This window comes from Zalophus californianus, chromosome 13 (assembly GCF_009762305.2).
Source record: "Zalophus californianus isolate mZalCal1 chromosome 13, mZalCal1.pri.v2, whole genome shotgun sequence".
Taxonomy (NCBI): domain Eukaryota; kingdom Metazoa; phylum Chordata; class Mammalia; order Carnivora; family Otariidae; genus Zalophus; species Zalophus californianus.
Window position 1 is genome coordinate 64,501,392 of NC_045607.1, and position 15,124 is coordinate 64,516,515.

The window sequence follows — 15,124 nt, forward strand, 5'->3', positions numbered from 1 at the left end:
GGTTTGAAAACCAAGATCTACCTGTGTGGGGTACCTGGGTGGCTCAGTTAGTTAAGCGGCTGCCTTCGGCTCAGGTCATGATACCAGGGTCCTGGGATCGAGCCCTGCATTGGGCTCCCTGCTCAGCGGAGAGCCTGCTTCTCCCTCTCCCTCTGTCTGCTGCTCTGCCTACTTGTCCTCTCTCTGTTAAATAAAAATCTTAATAAAAAAAAAAAAACTCTACCTGTGCTTGCTCATGCGCTCCTCAATCATGTAAGGATTACATACTCAGATTCACCAGTTCAATCTGATAAATTGGACTTATATATAATAGTGATATTCAGTTAATGAAATCTTTTTCTCAAACTTGGGTTAAGCTTTTACATTGACTAGATTTTTAAAATTCAATTATTAACATATAGTGTATTATTAGTTTTAGAGACAGAGTTTAGTGCTTCATCAGTTGCATATAACATCCAGTGCTCATTACATCAAGTGCCCTCCTTAATGCCCATCACCCAGTTACCCCATCCCACCACCCACCTCCCCTCCAGCAACTCTGTTTATTTCTTATACTTGAGAGTCTCTTACTGTTTGTCTGCCTCACTAAGATCATCTTTTATTTATTCCCCCCTTCCCCTATGATCCTCTCTTTTGTTTCTTAAATTCCACATATGAGTGAAATCATATGATAATTGTCTTTCTTTGCTTGACTTATTTCACTTAGCATAATACCCTACAGTTCCATCCATGTTGTTGCAAATGTTAAGATTTCATTTTTTGATGGCTGAGTAATATTCCATTATATATATATATCTCACATCTTCTTTATCCATTCATCTGTTGATGGACATCTGGGCTCTTTCCATAGTTTGGCTATTGTGGACATTGCTGCTATAAATATTGGGGTTCAGATGCCCCTTGGGATCACTATGTTTGTATTCTTTGGATAAATACCTACTAGTGCAATTGCTGGGTCACAGGGTAGCTCCACTTTTTCTTTTTGAGGAAACTTCAAACTGTTTTCCAGAGTGGCTGTACCAGCTTGCATTCCCACCAGCGGTGTAAGAGGTTTCCACTTTCTCTGCATCTTCCACATCTGTTGTTTCCTGACATGTTAATTTTAGCCATTCTGACTGGTGTGAGGTGATATCTCATCCTGGTTTTGATTTGTATTTCCCTGATACCAAGTGATGTTAAGCAGTTTTTCATGTGTCTATTAGCCATTTGTACTTCTTCTTTGGAGAAATGTCTGTTCATGTCTTCTGCCCATTTCTTGACTAGATTATTTGTTTTTTGGGTGTTGAATTTGATAAGGTCTTTATAGATTTTGAATATTAGCCCTTTATCTTTTAAACATTTCCAAATATCTTCTCCCATTCTGTAGGTTGCTTTTAGTTTTGTTGACTCTGTCCTTTTTTAAATTTTATTTAAATTCAATTAGCCAAGGTATAGTAAATCATTAGTTTTCTGATATTATGTTCAATGATTCCCTAGTTGAGTATAACACCCAGTGCTCCTCATTGCTATGCAGAAGCTTTTTTATCTTGATGAGTCCCAATAGTTCATTTTTGCTTTTGTTTCCCTTACCTTGTGTCTAGCAAGAAATTGCTATGGCTGAGGTAGAAGAGGATGTTCTCCTCTACGATTTTGATGGATTCCTGTCTCACATTTAGGTTGTTCATCCATTTTGAATTTATTTTTGTATATGGTGTAAGAAAATGGTCCAGTTTCATTCTTCTACATGGGGCTGTCTAGTTTTCCCAGCACCATTTGTTGATGACTGCCTTTTTTTCCATTGGATATTCTTTACTGATTTTTCCAAAGATTAGTTGACTATAGCATTGAGGGTACATCTCTGGGTTCTCTATTCTGTTCCATTGATCTATGTGTCAGTTTTTGTGCCTTTACTATACTCCATTGATGGTTACAGCTTTGTAATAACGTTTGAAGTACAGAATTGTGATGCTGCAGCTTTGGTTTTCTTTTTCAACATTCCTTTGGCTATTCAGGATCTTTTCTGGTTCCATACAAATTTTAGGATTGTTTGTTCCAGCTCTGTGAAAAATGTCTGTGGTATTTTGATAGGAATTGCATTGAATGTGTAGATTGCTCTGGGAAGCATAGACATTTTCACAATGTTTATTCTTCCAATCCATGAGCAAAAATTCCTTTTCCATCTCTTTGTGTCTTCCTCCATTTCTTTCATAAGTCTCCTGTAGTTTCTAGAGTACAGATCCTTTACCTCTTTGGTTAGGTTTATTCCTAGGGTTTTGGTGCAACTGTAAATGGAGGCATTCCTTAAGTTCTCTTTTTAGTCTCATTGAAGTGTATAAAAATGTAACTGATTTCTGTGTATTTATTTTATGTCCTGCCACTTTTTGGATTCCTATATTAGTTCTAGCAATTTTGGGGTGGGTCTGTTGGGTTTTCCACATAAAGTATCATGTCATCTGTGAAGAGAGAGTTTGACTTCTTCTTTGCCAATTTGAATGTCTTTTATTTCTTTTTGTTGTCTGATTGCCGAGGCTAGGACTTCTAGTACTATGTCAAACAACAGTGGTGAGAGTGGGCAACCCTGTCATGTTCCTACCTTAGGAGAAAAGCTCTCAGTTTTTCCCCATTGAGAATGATATTCGCTGTGGGCTTTTCATAGGTGGTTTTTATGATATTAAGGTATGTTCCCTCTATCCCTACACTGTGAAAAGTTTTAATCAAGAAAAGATTGCTGTACTTTGTCAAAAGCTTTTTCTGCATCAATTGAGAGAATCATATGGTCTTGTCCTTTCTTTTATTAATGTGATGTATCACATTGATTGATTTGCAACTGGTGAACCATCCTTGCAGCCCAGGAATAAATCCCACCTAGTTTTGGTGAATAGTCTTTCTAAGGTACTGTTGGATCCTATTGGCTAGTATCTTGGGGAGAATTTTGGCATCCATGTTCATCAGGGATATTGGTCTGTAATTCTCCTGTTTGATGGGGTCTTTGTCTGATTTAGGGATCAAGGTAATGCTGGCCTCATAGAGCAAGTTTGGAAGTTTCCTTCCATTTCTATTTTTTGGAACAGCTTTAGAAGAATAGGTATTTGTTCTTCTTTCAGTGTTTGTAGAAATCCCCTGGGAAGTCATCTGGCCCTGGAATCTTGTTCGTAGAGAGATTTTTGACTACTGCTTCAATTTCCTTGGTGGTTATGGGTGTGTTCAGATTTTCTATTTCTTCCTGTTTAGTTTTGGTAGTTTATAAATTTCTAGGAATGCATCCATTTCTTCCAGATTGCCTAATTTGTTGGCATATAGTTGCTCATAATATGTTCTTAAAATTCTTTGTATTTCCTTGTGGTTGGTTATGATCTCTCCCCTTTCATTCATGATTTTATTAATTTGGGTCCTTTCTCTTTTCCTTTGGAGAAGTGTGGCCAGAGATTTATTGATCTTATTAATTCTTTCAAAGAACCAGCTTCTAATTTCATTGATCTGTTCTACTGTTCTGGTTTCTATTTCAGTGATTTCTGGTCTAATCTTTATTATTTCTCTCCTGCTTGGTTTAGGCCTTATTTGCTCTTCTTCCAACAGGTCCTTTAGGTGTAAGGTTAGCTTGTATATTTGGGATTTTTCTAATTTTTTGAGAGAGATTTGTTTTGCAATGTACTTCCCTCTTAGTACCACCTTTGCTGTATCCCAAAGGTTTTGAACAGATATGTTTTCATTCCCATTAGTTTCCATGAATTTTTAAAATTCTTCTTTAGTTTCCTGGTTGACCCATTCTTTCTTTAGTAGGATGCTCTTTAACCTCCCAGTGTTTGAGTTCCTTCCAAATTTCCTGTTGTGTTTGAGTCCAAGTTTCAAAGCATTGTGGTCTAAAAATATGCAAGGAATAATCCCAATCTTTTAGTATTGGTTGAGACCTGATTTGTGACCCAGTATGTTATCTATTCTGGAGAATGTTCCATGTGTACTTGAGAAGAATGAGTATTCTGTTGTTTTAGGATGGAATGTTCTGTATATATCTGTGAAGTTCCATCTGGTCCAGTGTGTCATTCAAAGCCCTTGTTTCCTTGTTGATCTTCTGCTTAGATGATCTGTACATTGCTGTTAGTGGGGTGTTGAAGTCCCCTACTATTAATGTATTTTTATCCATGTATTTCTTTACTTTGGTTATTAATTGGCTCATATAATTGGCATGTTGGGGGCATAAATATTTACAATTGTTATATCTTCTTGTTGGATAGACCCTTTAAGTATGATGTAGTGTCCCTCTTCATCTCTCACTACAGTCTTTGGCTTAAAATAGAATTTGTCTGATATGAGGATTACTATGCCAGCTTTCTTTAGAGGTCCATTAGTGTGATAAATTGTTCTGCACCCTCTCACTTTCAGTCTGGGGGTGATTTTAGGTCTAAAATGAGTGTCTTGTAGACAGCATATGGATGGGTATTGCTTTTTTATCCAATCTGATACCCTGTGTCTTTTGATGGGAGTGCTTAGCCTATTTAACTACTTTAAGTATAGTAACTATTGAAAGATATTAATTTAATGCTATTGCCTTACCTGTAAAGTCCCTGTTTCCTTAGATTGTCTCTCTTTCTTTCTGGTCTATGTTACTCTTGGGCTCTCTCTTCACTTACGGGATCCCCCTTAATATTTCTTGCAGGGCTGGCTTGGTGGTCACAAACTCTTTCAGTTTCTCTCTGTCCTGGAAGTTCTTTATCTCTCCTTCCATTATGAATGACAGCCTTGCTGGATAAAGTATTCTTGGCTACATGTTCTTCTCATTTAGTACCCTGAATATATCATGCCAGCCTTTCCTGGCCTGCCAGGTCTATGTGGATAGGTCTGATGTTAGTCTGACGTTCCTCCCTCTGTGGGTTAGCAGCCTCTTGTCTCAAGCTGCTTTCAGGATTTTCTCTTTGTCTCTGAGATTTGCAAGCTTCACTATTATATGTTGGCATGTTGATCTATTTTTGTTGATTTTGGGAGACGTTCTTTCTACCTCTTGGACTTGAATGCCTGTTTCCTTCCCCAGATTGGGGAAGTTCTTAGCTATGATTTGCTCATATATACCATCCGTCTCCCTTTTTCTTTCTTCTTGCTTTGAGACACCAATAATTCTAATATTGTTTCACTTTATTGTATCACTGAATTCTCAAAGCCTCCCCTCATGGTCCATTAGTTGTTTTTCTCTCTTTTCCTCAGCTTCTTTACTTTTCATCGACTTATTTTCCATGTCACTTACTCTCTCTTCTGCCTCATTCACCCTAGCTGTTAGAGCACCCAATTTAGACTGCATTTATTTAGAGCATTTTTAATTTTGGCCTGATTACATCTCATTTCTGCACTAAGAGATGCTCTAGTCTTTTATGCTTTTTTCAAGTCCAGCTGGTAACTTTATAATTGTTATCCTGAATTCTAGCTCTGACATTTTATTTATATCTATATTGATTAGATTTGTGGCAGAGAGTATTACCTCTGGTTCTTTCTTTTGTTGTGAATTCTTCCTTCTAGTCATTTTTCCTAGAGAAGAATGGATGAATGAGTGAACAAAATAAAAAAATGTCAACCATGACCTGAGAAAAATACACACTAGACAAATCTGAGTAGGTCAGAAACCAAAAATTGAAAAGAAAAGAAAAAGAAAGAAAGAAAGAAAGAAAGAAAGAAAGAGAGAGAGAGAGAAAGAAAGAAAGAAAGAACAAACGAAAGAAAGAAGAAAGAAAGAAAGAAAGCAAGAAGAAAGAAAAGTGGGCGGGGGGGGGAGAGAATATAATCTCCCAGGTGGACAAAACAGGGTGATCCACTTGGTCCTGGGTGTATTTTGGTCTGTGTGTTAGAAGACACTAAATCCCAAAATTTAAAGAAAGCAAACCTTATATATGTACAAAAGTAAAATTGAATACAATGAAAAGAAGCCAAAAATGAAGAATATATCTATGAAATGTAAATGTAAAAAATGAAAGTTAAAAAAGACTTAAAAACAAAAAATTGACAAAATTAGAAACTAGTTGAGAAGGAAAAAAAATTAAACTGAAAGATAAATGGATCGTGAGGAAAAAACTCGAAATCTATATACTATTTTACCCTCACCCTGGAATTTTGCAGTCCTGTGTGCTCTAACTTGGTGTTCCTCTGTTGTTTCAGCTGGTCTTCTCAGGGAGGGGACTGCTGTGCTTTTTCTCAAGTGCCTTTGCTTGGGTGGAGTTGCACTACCCCTTGCCAGGGTGCCGGGCTCAGTATGAACTGTTACTGGCTGCTCCATGTGGCTTCTGTTAACTGCAGGCCCTCCCTGCCTCTCTAAAAATGGCTGTGCCCTGGGGACCTGGGTTTTTGAGTCGTTAAGTGTCTGCCTTTGGCTCAGGTCATGATCCCTGGGTCCTAGGATTGAACCCTGCATTGGGCTCCCTGCTCCACGGGAAGCCTACTTCTCCCTCTCCCACCCCCCTGCTTGTATTCCCTCTCTTGCTGTGTCTCTCTCTGTCAAATAAATAAATAAAATCTTTTAAGAAATAAATTAATTAAAAAATAAAAAAATAAAAATATAAATGGCTGTGCCATTTATATTTTATATCTGGGGCTGAGCCCCAGAGCTGACAAACTGTGGTCCCCTCTCTTCACTAAACCCTCAGGGATAAGCAGACTTCACTTTTGTGTGTGCCAAACTCTGCAGATCTTGCCATGGGGGCCTGCATTGATCCTTCTGGGGGAAACATAGGGTCCCTGTGTTTCTGCGCTTTGCAGGGCCCCTGCACAGAGAGTGGTCACACAGTAGGGCATGCTCCTGCACAGCTCCTCCTAAGAGAAGGCAGAGGGCCACCTCTTTTTGTCCTTTGCAGTATCCCCACAATGCGAGCAGTTGCCCCATTGTGTGCGCTCCAGCGCCACCCTCCCCCCCAAGGGTAGAAGGCAGAAGGCTGCTGCTTTTCTGTCCTTTATAGGGCCCCCACAAGGGGGCTGTCACCTGATTGTGCTGTGGTTCATGATTTATGGTGAACTGAGCTGAGAGCCTCCTCCTGGGCTCTCTGACCCTCTCTAGTTTCCCCACTCCAATGCTTGGGAACTCTGCCAGCTCAGGCACCCCCATTCTTTCTGTGACTCCAGAGATCCTGAGACCACACTGTCCCACCTAGGATTCTGGCCCTCTTCACCACCTGAGCACCTTTCAGACTGGGACATCTCTCACTGGAGCAGATTTCTAAAGGTTCTGATTTGCACTCTGGGGCTATATCACTTTCCAGTAGCTAGCTTATAGAGGCTCTCTCCCCCACTGATTATCTTCTGACATATCTCCTCAGATATGTCTTCTCTGAACATCCTACCTTGCAAAAAGTGGTCACTTTTTTATTTGTAGAATTCCAGCAACTCTTTTCTTACATCTCAGGTTGAATTCATAGGTGTTCAGAATGATTTGATAGTTATCTATCTAAATTCAGGGGACCAAATGAAATGATGTATCCTACTCTTCCACCATCTTGCTCCCTTTGAGAGTGTATTCTTACTGTCTCTCCCAGAACTCTTTTACATTATCCCAAACAAAGAATATCTTCCCATGGATTTTCCTCATATATAAAAATAAAGTTTTAAAAAATTGTTTATGTGTGGAATTTAAGAAACAAAACAACGAATATGGTGGGGGAGAGGAAAACCAAGAAACTGACTCAACCACAGAGAACAAACTAATGGTTATAAGAGGGGAGATGAATGGAGGGTTAGATTAAATAGGTGATGGGGATTAAGGAGTGCACTTGTGATGAACACCAGGTATTTTATGGAAATATTGAATCATTAAATTCTACACCTGAAACTAATATTACACTGTATGTTAACTAACTGGGATTAAATAAAAATTTAAAAAAGAAAAAAATTAAAAATTGGCAAATAAAACTACTATCTTCAGAATGTTTCCTTTATTTCAAAAATAATTTAAAAGTTAAAAATTTCTAAAAATGCAAACCATTGCATTGATGTTCTCCATTCATTTTTTATATGAAGCTATTGTCAAAATCATATCTTGTCAACATCAATCTTTTATGCCTAGAAAGTGTTTACATTTCAGGAGCACTTTCTCATTTTTCCTCAGATATTTCTATGAAGCAATTTGAAAAGAAAGTGAAATTTGTATGTGGTTGTGTCTAATCCACCTATGAAGAATATAAAAGCATTCCTACTAATTGGTCATCCCAGTGGTATACTTGTAAGGCTGAAAAGAACACAAAAAGGTATTAGTGCTCCTTACCACTGATGGCTTCTGAAGTCAAGCCCTGATATTTATAACCTGAATATTAATTCATGTGAACATATTAGTCACTGTAATATTAAGCTTTATTGATAACTACCACATGTACAACTGTAGGTTGGCTTTCCCTACAAATTTTGCACACTATCCAACCTGTTCTGCCTATATTGCTGCTCCCTGCACCTGCTCCAAGAGGTCTAATGCATGTTGGTGCTCAGCATCTCAAACAGGAGGCTGCCCTGTAGTCCTGTTGAGGATTTTTTACCCTTGTAGCTCTGCAGCCATGACAGGCTTTGTGATTGCTCCATTCTATCTCCTTTCTGAAGCTGATCTTTCTGTCTTATCTGACACAACCACTGCAATTGATTTAAGGTCCCTTTGAAAATCTGTGTGGTCTCTGCAGCAGAGTGAAGGAAAATGATTCACAAACTGGAATGTAATGCAAAAGTGGGCTGAGGGAGGGGCGCCTGGGTGGCTTAGTCATTAAGCATCTGCCTTTGGCTCAGGTTATGATCCCAGGGTCCTGGAATCAAGCCCCACATCAGGCTCCCTGCTCCGCGGGAAGCCTGCTTCTTCCTCTCCCACTCCCCCGCTTGTGTTCCCTTGCTCGTTGTGTCTCTCTCTGTCAAATAAATAAATAAAATCTTAAAAAAAAAAAGAAGTGGGCTGAGGGAGCTCCTGAATTTCAGAGTTTGATGAAACAGCTCTTTCAGGTTTTATTTGTGACCTAACTCTCTCTTGATAAAAGTCCCACATGTGATTTTCCTGGTAAAGGAATCCAGGATCCATGGCTATGGTGGATTCTGGGTGTATTCCTTTAAAAAGACCTGTGTTGTATATAAGTGATGAATCACTGAATTCTCTTCAGAAACCAATATTGCACTATATGTTAACTAATTGAATTTATAAATCAGCCAATCAATCAATCAATCAATCAATAAGATGTGGAATCTGGGTCCATCAGTGTACTCCATCATTTGCATTACTCTTCCCATAAGAAGATGGTTTTTGAGCATACATCTCCAATTATGTGTATTCATTTATTTGTAATTTGCATGGCTACAGTACTTTTCTATAATTTTATGTTATAAATATTACACAAATATAAATGCTTTAAAAGGAAGAGATAAAAAGGGCTAGCAAGATGGCAGAGTAGGAGACCTAAATTTTGTCTGGCCCCAGGAATTCAGCTAGATAGTTATCAAACCATTCGGAACATCTATGAACTCAAGAGATCAAAGAAAAGAATAGCAGCAACTCTATGAACAGAAAAGGGACCACTTTCTGGAAGGTAGGATGTGTGCAGAAGTGAATCTGAGGCAATACCATCAGCAGACTACAAGCAAGTGATAGAGCAGTGGAGCATGGAAACCTCTCTGGAACAGTGTGGTCTCAGGACCCTTGGGGTCACAGAAAGACTGAGGGTGCCTGAGTGTGGCAGAGCTCCCAGGTATTGCAGCAGGGAAGCCGGCTGCAAAGAGTGAGCCAAGGAGTGGGCTCTCAGCTCAGGGTTGTCATAAACCATGATCCACTGCACAGTCAGGCCACTGCTCTTTGAGCAGGGACCCAACAAGGGGCAGATCCGGGACAACCCCCTTCGTCCCCCAGGAGGAGCAGCACAGAAGTGTGCCACAGGAATCTACTGGGTTTGGAGACTCCAAATGGGGTCGTATGCCAGAGATAGAAACACCTGGTCACAGGCCAGGTGAGCACAGTGTGGCCAAAGACCAGGGAGACAGGAGTGATTGATTGCTTTTCTCTGAAGGCATTCTGAGGAGTGGGGCCCTGAGCTCTCAGCTCCTCTGGGGCCAGAGATTAGGAGGCCACCATTTTCATTCTTGTCCTCTAAAGCTGTATGGAAAGCCTTCAGGGAAGAAAAATTACTGAGAGCAAACCCGAGCAGATTACTTAGCCTGGGCCCTGGCAAGGGCAGTGCAACTCTGCCTCAGGCAAAGACATTTGAGAATCACTGCAACAGGCCCCTTCCCCAGAAGATCAGCAAGAACATCCAGCCAAGACCAAGTTTACTGATCAATGAGAACTGCAAAATTCCAGCACTAGGGGAATATAGCACATAGAATTCATGTCTTTTTTCCCCATGATTCTTTAATCTTTCAAAGTTAATTTTTTAAATTTTCTTTATTTTTTCTTTTTCTATTTTTTCTCATATTTTTAAAATTTTCTTCTTTCCTTTTTCAACCAACTTATCAATTCCTTTATTAAAATCTTTTTTAATTTTCATTTTTACAGTCACTTCCTATCCTTAAACACAATGTTTAACTTTATTTTTGTACGTATATATGTAGGTTTTTCTTTCTTTAAAATTTGGCATGCAATTTCTTCTAACAGACCAAAATACACCCTAAATCCAGTGTATGGCTTTGTTCTATTCACCACCTGATCACATTCTCTCTCTCTCTCTTTTTTTAATTTTACTTCTTCCTTTTTTCAAGCAACTTATCAATTCCTTTTTTAAAATCTTTTTTTAATTTTCATTTTTACAGTCATATTTCATCCCTTCATTGTATTTACCTTTATTTTTGTATTTATATAAGTTTTTCTTTCTTTAAAATTTTGGGAGGCAGTTTCTTCTAACAGACCAAAATACATCCAAAATCTAGTGTGTGGCTCTGTTCTATTCATCAGCCTGATCATATTATTTTTCTTTTTTTCTCCCCCCCCCACCCTGGTTTTGGGTCTCTTCTGATTTGCTTAGTGTATATTTTTCTGGGGTCGTTGTTACCCTTTTAGTATTTTGTTCTCTCATTCATCTATTCTTCTCTGGACAAAATGACAAAACGGAAAATCTCACCTCAAAAAAAAGAACAAGAGGTAGTGTCGACTGCTGGGGATCTAATCAACATGGACATTAGTAAATTGTCAGAATTAGAGTTCAGAATGTTGGTTATAAAGGTACTAGCTGAGCTTGAAAAAAGCATAGAAGATACCAGAAAATCCCTCTCTGGAGAAATAAAATCTAACCAAGTCACAATTAAAAATGCTATTAATGAGGTGCAATAAAAAATGGAGGCTCTAACCTTTAGGATATTCAGCTTTTTTTTAGGGAATCGGAGGGGGAGACGAACCATGAGAGACTATGGACTCTGAGAAACAAACTGAGGGTTCTAGAGGGGAGGATTCTAGATGGGTTAGCCTGGTGATGGGTATTAAAGAAGGCACATACCGAATGGAGCACTGGGTGTTATACACAAACAATGAATCATGGAACACTACATCAAAAACTAATGATGCAATGTATGGTGATTAACATAACATAATAAAATAAAAAAATAAAAAATAATAAATAATAAATAAATAACAAATTGAAGTTTTGATATTTTCTTTCTATATTCCAGCATTCTGTCGTGTTCACTCACCTTGATCTGAATACTACATTGGGGCCACCACCGTCGGTGAAGCTTACCTACATATGAGGCAAGCTTGTGATGGAAGGGAACAAAGGAGGGAAGGCATTTCCCAGAACTGGATTTGGTATAATTTTGATGTTTAAGTGCTCCCTTCTCTCAGAATCTGTAATGATTACCCTGAATTTTAGTAGCAACATTGAGAAAAATATACACTTTTTATAATGAAGTTTATCTAAAGAGATGGACAGAACTCTGAATTTTGAGGTAATTCCCAAGATTCCTACCCACTAGGGTACATACTTTATATTAAAGAATGGGTAGGACTGTGAATATGATGGATTTCACAGCTGTGATTAGATTATAAAGGTGAAGGAATTTAAAGATGTAATTAAAATCTGAAATGAGTTGACTTAGTTAATAAAAAGGGAGATTATCCTGGGTGGGCCTGATCTGATTCTGTGAGCTCTTAAAAGGGACTGGGTCCTTCCTGAAGAAAAATTTGAAGCAGCAGCCACAATTTTCTGTTAGCCTTTAAAAAACAAACTGTAAAGCTATGGAGAAAGCCTGTGGCAAGGAACAGCAGGCAGTCCTACAACCCCAAGGAACTGAATTCTACAGTGAGCTGAGTACCTGAAACTAAGATAAGATAGTGCCTCTGGCTGACACCTTGATTTTAGCCCAGTCAAACCCTAAGATAAGGAACCAGTTAACTTGTGCCTTGACTCCTGACTCATGGAAACTGAGATCATAAATTATGGGGGATTTTTCTAAGCCACAAAATTATAATAATTTGTTATAGAGGAATAGAAAACTAACACCAGAAGTAAAACACATCATACTGCATTACTATTTCATGAAAGTTAATAAAGTCAAGTTTCCCTCATGTGACATTATATACCTTATAAATAAATTGTTATCAAGAATATTTTCTGTACTCTGAAATATTTCACTTAAAAAATAAAGTGACTTAACCTGTATAGCCTGTTGTTTTTACATTTGCCTATTGAAGTTATGACATAATAATATTTTTCCTTGCTCTGGTGATACTGGAAAGCTGAATAAAAGCTAGGGATATGTATCAACTGAATTATCAGTGAAGTTATTCTCTCAAATACATTGTTTGGAATTACAAGAAGAGCATTTGGCTTGAGTTATGAAATGTTGACAAGGAGTAAGTGTGTGGTTTGGAGAATATTTCTGTGCCTTTGTGCCCATTAATTTTAGCCGACTGCACTAAGGAAGACATTTACAAATTCCTTATTTAAACAATATTATTGAGGTATAATTGACATACAATAAATTATACATCAATTAAGTGTAGGTTTGGTAAGTGTTGACATATGATCACACCCATGAAATCATCATCACTACCAAGATAATGAACATATCAATCACCCTAAAAATTTCCTCATACTCCTTTGGAATCCCTCTTTGCTATCCCACTCCATTTCCCTCTAACTCTCAGGCAATGCCTGATTTGCTCTTGTTACTAGACTTTAGTTTTTATTTTCTAGAGTTTTATATAAGTAGATTTAAATAGGGTATACTATTTTGTCAACTTGACATTTGGGTTGTTTCTAGTTTTTGGTTATTAAATACAAAGCTTCCATAAATATCCTGGACAAGTCTTTGTACAGACATATGCTTTATTTCTCTACATAAGTATCAAAGATTGGAATGGCTGGGCCATATGGTATGTTTGTCTTGTTATGGAACTACAAAATCATTTTTACTTTCCCTCCAGTGTTACAGTTGCTCCACATTTTTGCCAGCACTTGGTGTGTTCAGTCTTTCTTTTTCCCCATTCCAGGGGAAATTCTTACCAACAGTGTGTTTTAATTTTTTCCAGCTTTTTTGAGGTTTAATTAACAAATGAAATTGTAATATATTTAAAGGGTACAACATGATTTGATATATGTATACATTGTGGAGGGATTTCAGTTAATTAACACATTCATCACTTCACATATTTACCTTTGTGTGTGTATGTGTGTGTGTGAATATTTAAATTCTATCTTAGTAAATTTAATTTGTACAATACAATGTTATCAACTATAGTCACCATGTCATACACTAAATCCTGAAAGTTTATGCCCTTTTACCAACCTCTTCTTTTCCCTTCACCCCCCAGACCTTGGCAACCATGTTCCTACTCTGCTTCTGAGTTTGACTTTTTTTTTTTCCCTTGGACTCCACATATAACTGATACCATGCAGTATTTGTCTTTCTCTGTCTGGATTATTTCATTTAGCACAATGTCTCCCAGATTTATCCATGTTGTCACAAAAGATAGGATTTCCCCTTTTTCAATGAAATGCTTTAATTATTTTTTGATAGGAGGTATGGATTGAAGTTAAATTTTTTGAGTATAGATAATTATTCAATCACGTGGTTTCACATTTAGTTTTATTATTTATGTAACTGGATTTAAATATATCACCTTATTATGTGTTTTCAATTGTTTCATCTTTTTCTGCCTTCTGTTAGATTGAGGTTTTTTTGTTTTGTTTTGTTTGTTATTCCATTCAATCTCCTTTGTTGGATTATTAGCTGTGTTGATTGTTTGTTTCAGGTTTATAGTATACATCTTTAACTTATCACAGTTTACTTTCAAGAGACATTATATCGGGGCGCCTGGGTGGCTCAGTCGTTAAGCGTCTGCCTTCGGCTCAGGTCATGATCCCAGGGTCCTGGGATTGAGCCCCGCATTGGACTCTCTGCTCGGCTGGAAGCCTGCTTCTCCCTCTCCCACTCCCCCTGCTTGTGTTCCCTCTCTCACTGTGTCTCTCTCTGTCAAATAAATAAATAACAAATCTTTAAAAAAAAAGAGACATTATGTCACTTACTGTACAATATAGAATATTTACATTTGTATATTTCCATTTCTCCCTTCTTGGCTTTTGTGCTGTTCTCACACATTTGACGTGTTATTATACCATATCAGCCAACGATCTTTTAAAGAGATTTAAGTAATTATTTAAAAAATATTTTATATTTACCCTGTTCCACAACTTTGCTCTAGCTAAGCTTCACTAACATGTTTTCTTTTCTGCCCCTTCAGATCTGGAGGTGGAATGTTCTTCCTACTGTTACTAGTCTCTGGCTGCCATCTCTTGCTAGACCCTTCACCCCTCCCACAGCTCTCTAAGCATCCCCTTTATTACATGTCCTTCAGAAAACCACTTTGTATGGGCCATCTATTTCTAGAATGATACTGTATTGATATAAAATTTAAGTTCTTGTTTTTTCTATGAACTCTTAGAAAGGCAGCTGTTGTGAATTATCCCAGAGCTGTCCATTATAAACACCAGTTCCCAAGAAAACACTGGTCTATCATTCAGACATTGTCCACTTTACTATTTTTAAGATCTTCAAGTTACATGAAGAAAACTACATGTATATACACATAGAGACCAAGATGTTTTGTTTATATCAGTTATTCCACATTTATTAAATTCCTGATCAGCCTGAATAGATTGTTGTGATTACATAGAATTTCTCAAAGAATAAGATTTTAGTTTCATAATAATTATTTTTTATTGAACTG

General features: G+C 37.7%; 1 long non-coding RNA gene across 1 annotated transcript in view; it reads left to right on the forward strand.

Moving 5' to 3' along the window:
• Positions 1-12,545, forward strand: part of LOC113934768 — a 49,371-nt gene extending 36,826 nt beyond the window's left edge. The window contains exon 4 of the long non-coding RNA XR_003523795.1: positions 11,566-12,545. This is a non-coding gene — a long non-coding RNA (uncharacterized LOC113934768). The remainder of the gene's footprint in view (positions 1-11,565) is intronic.
• Positions 12,546-15,124: the final 2,579 nt, after the last annotated feature.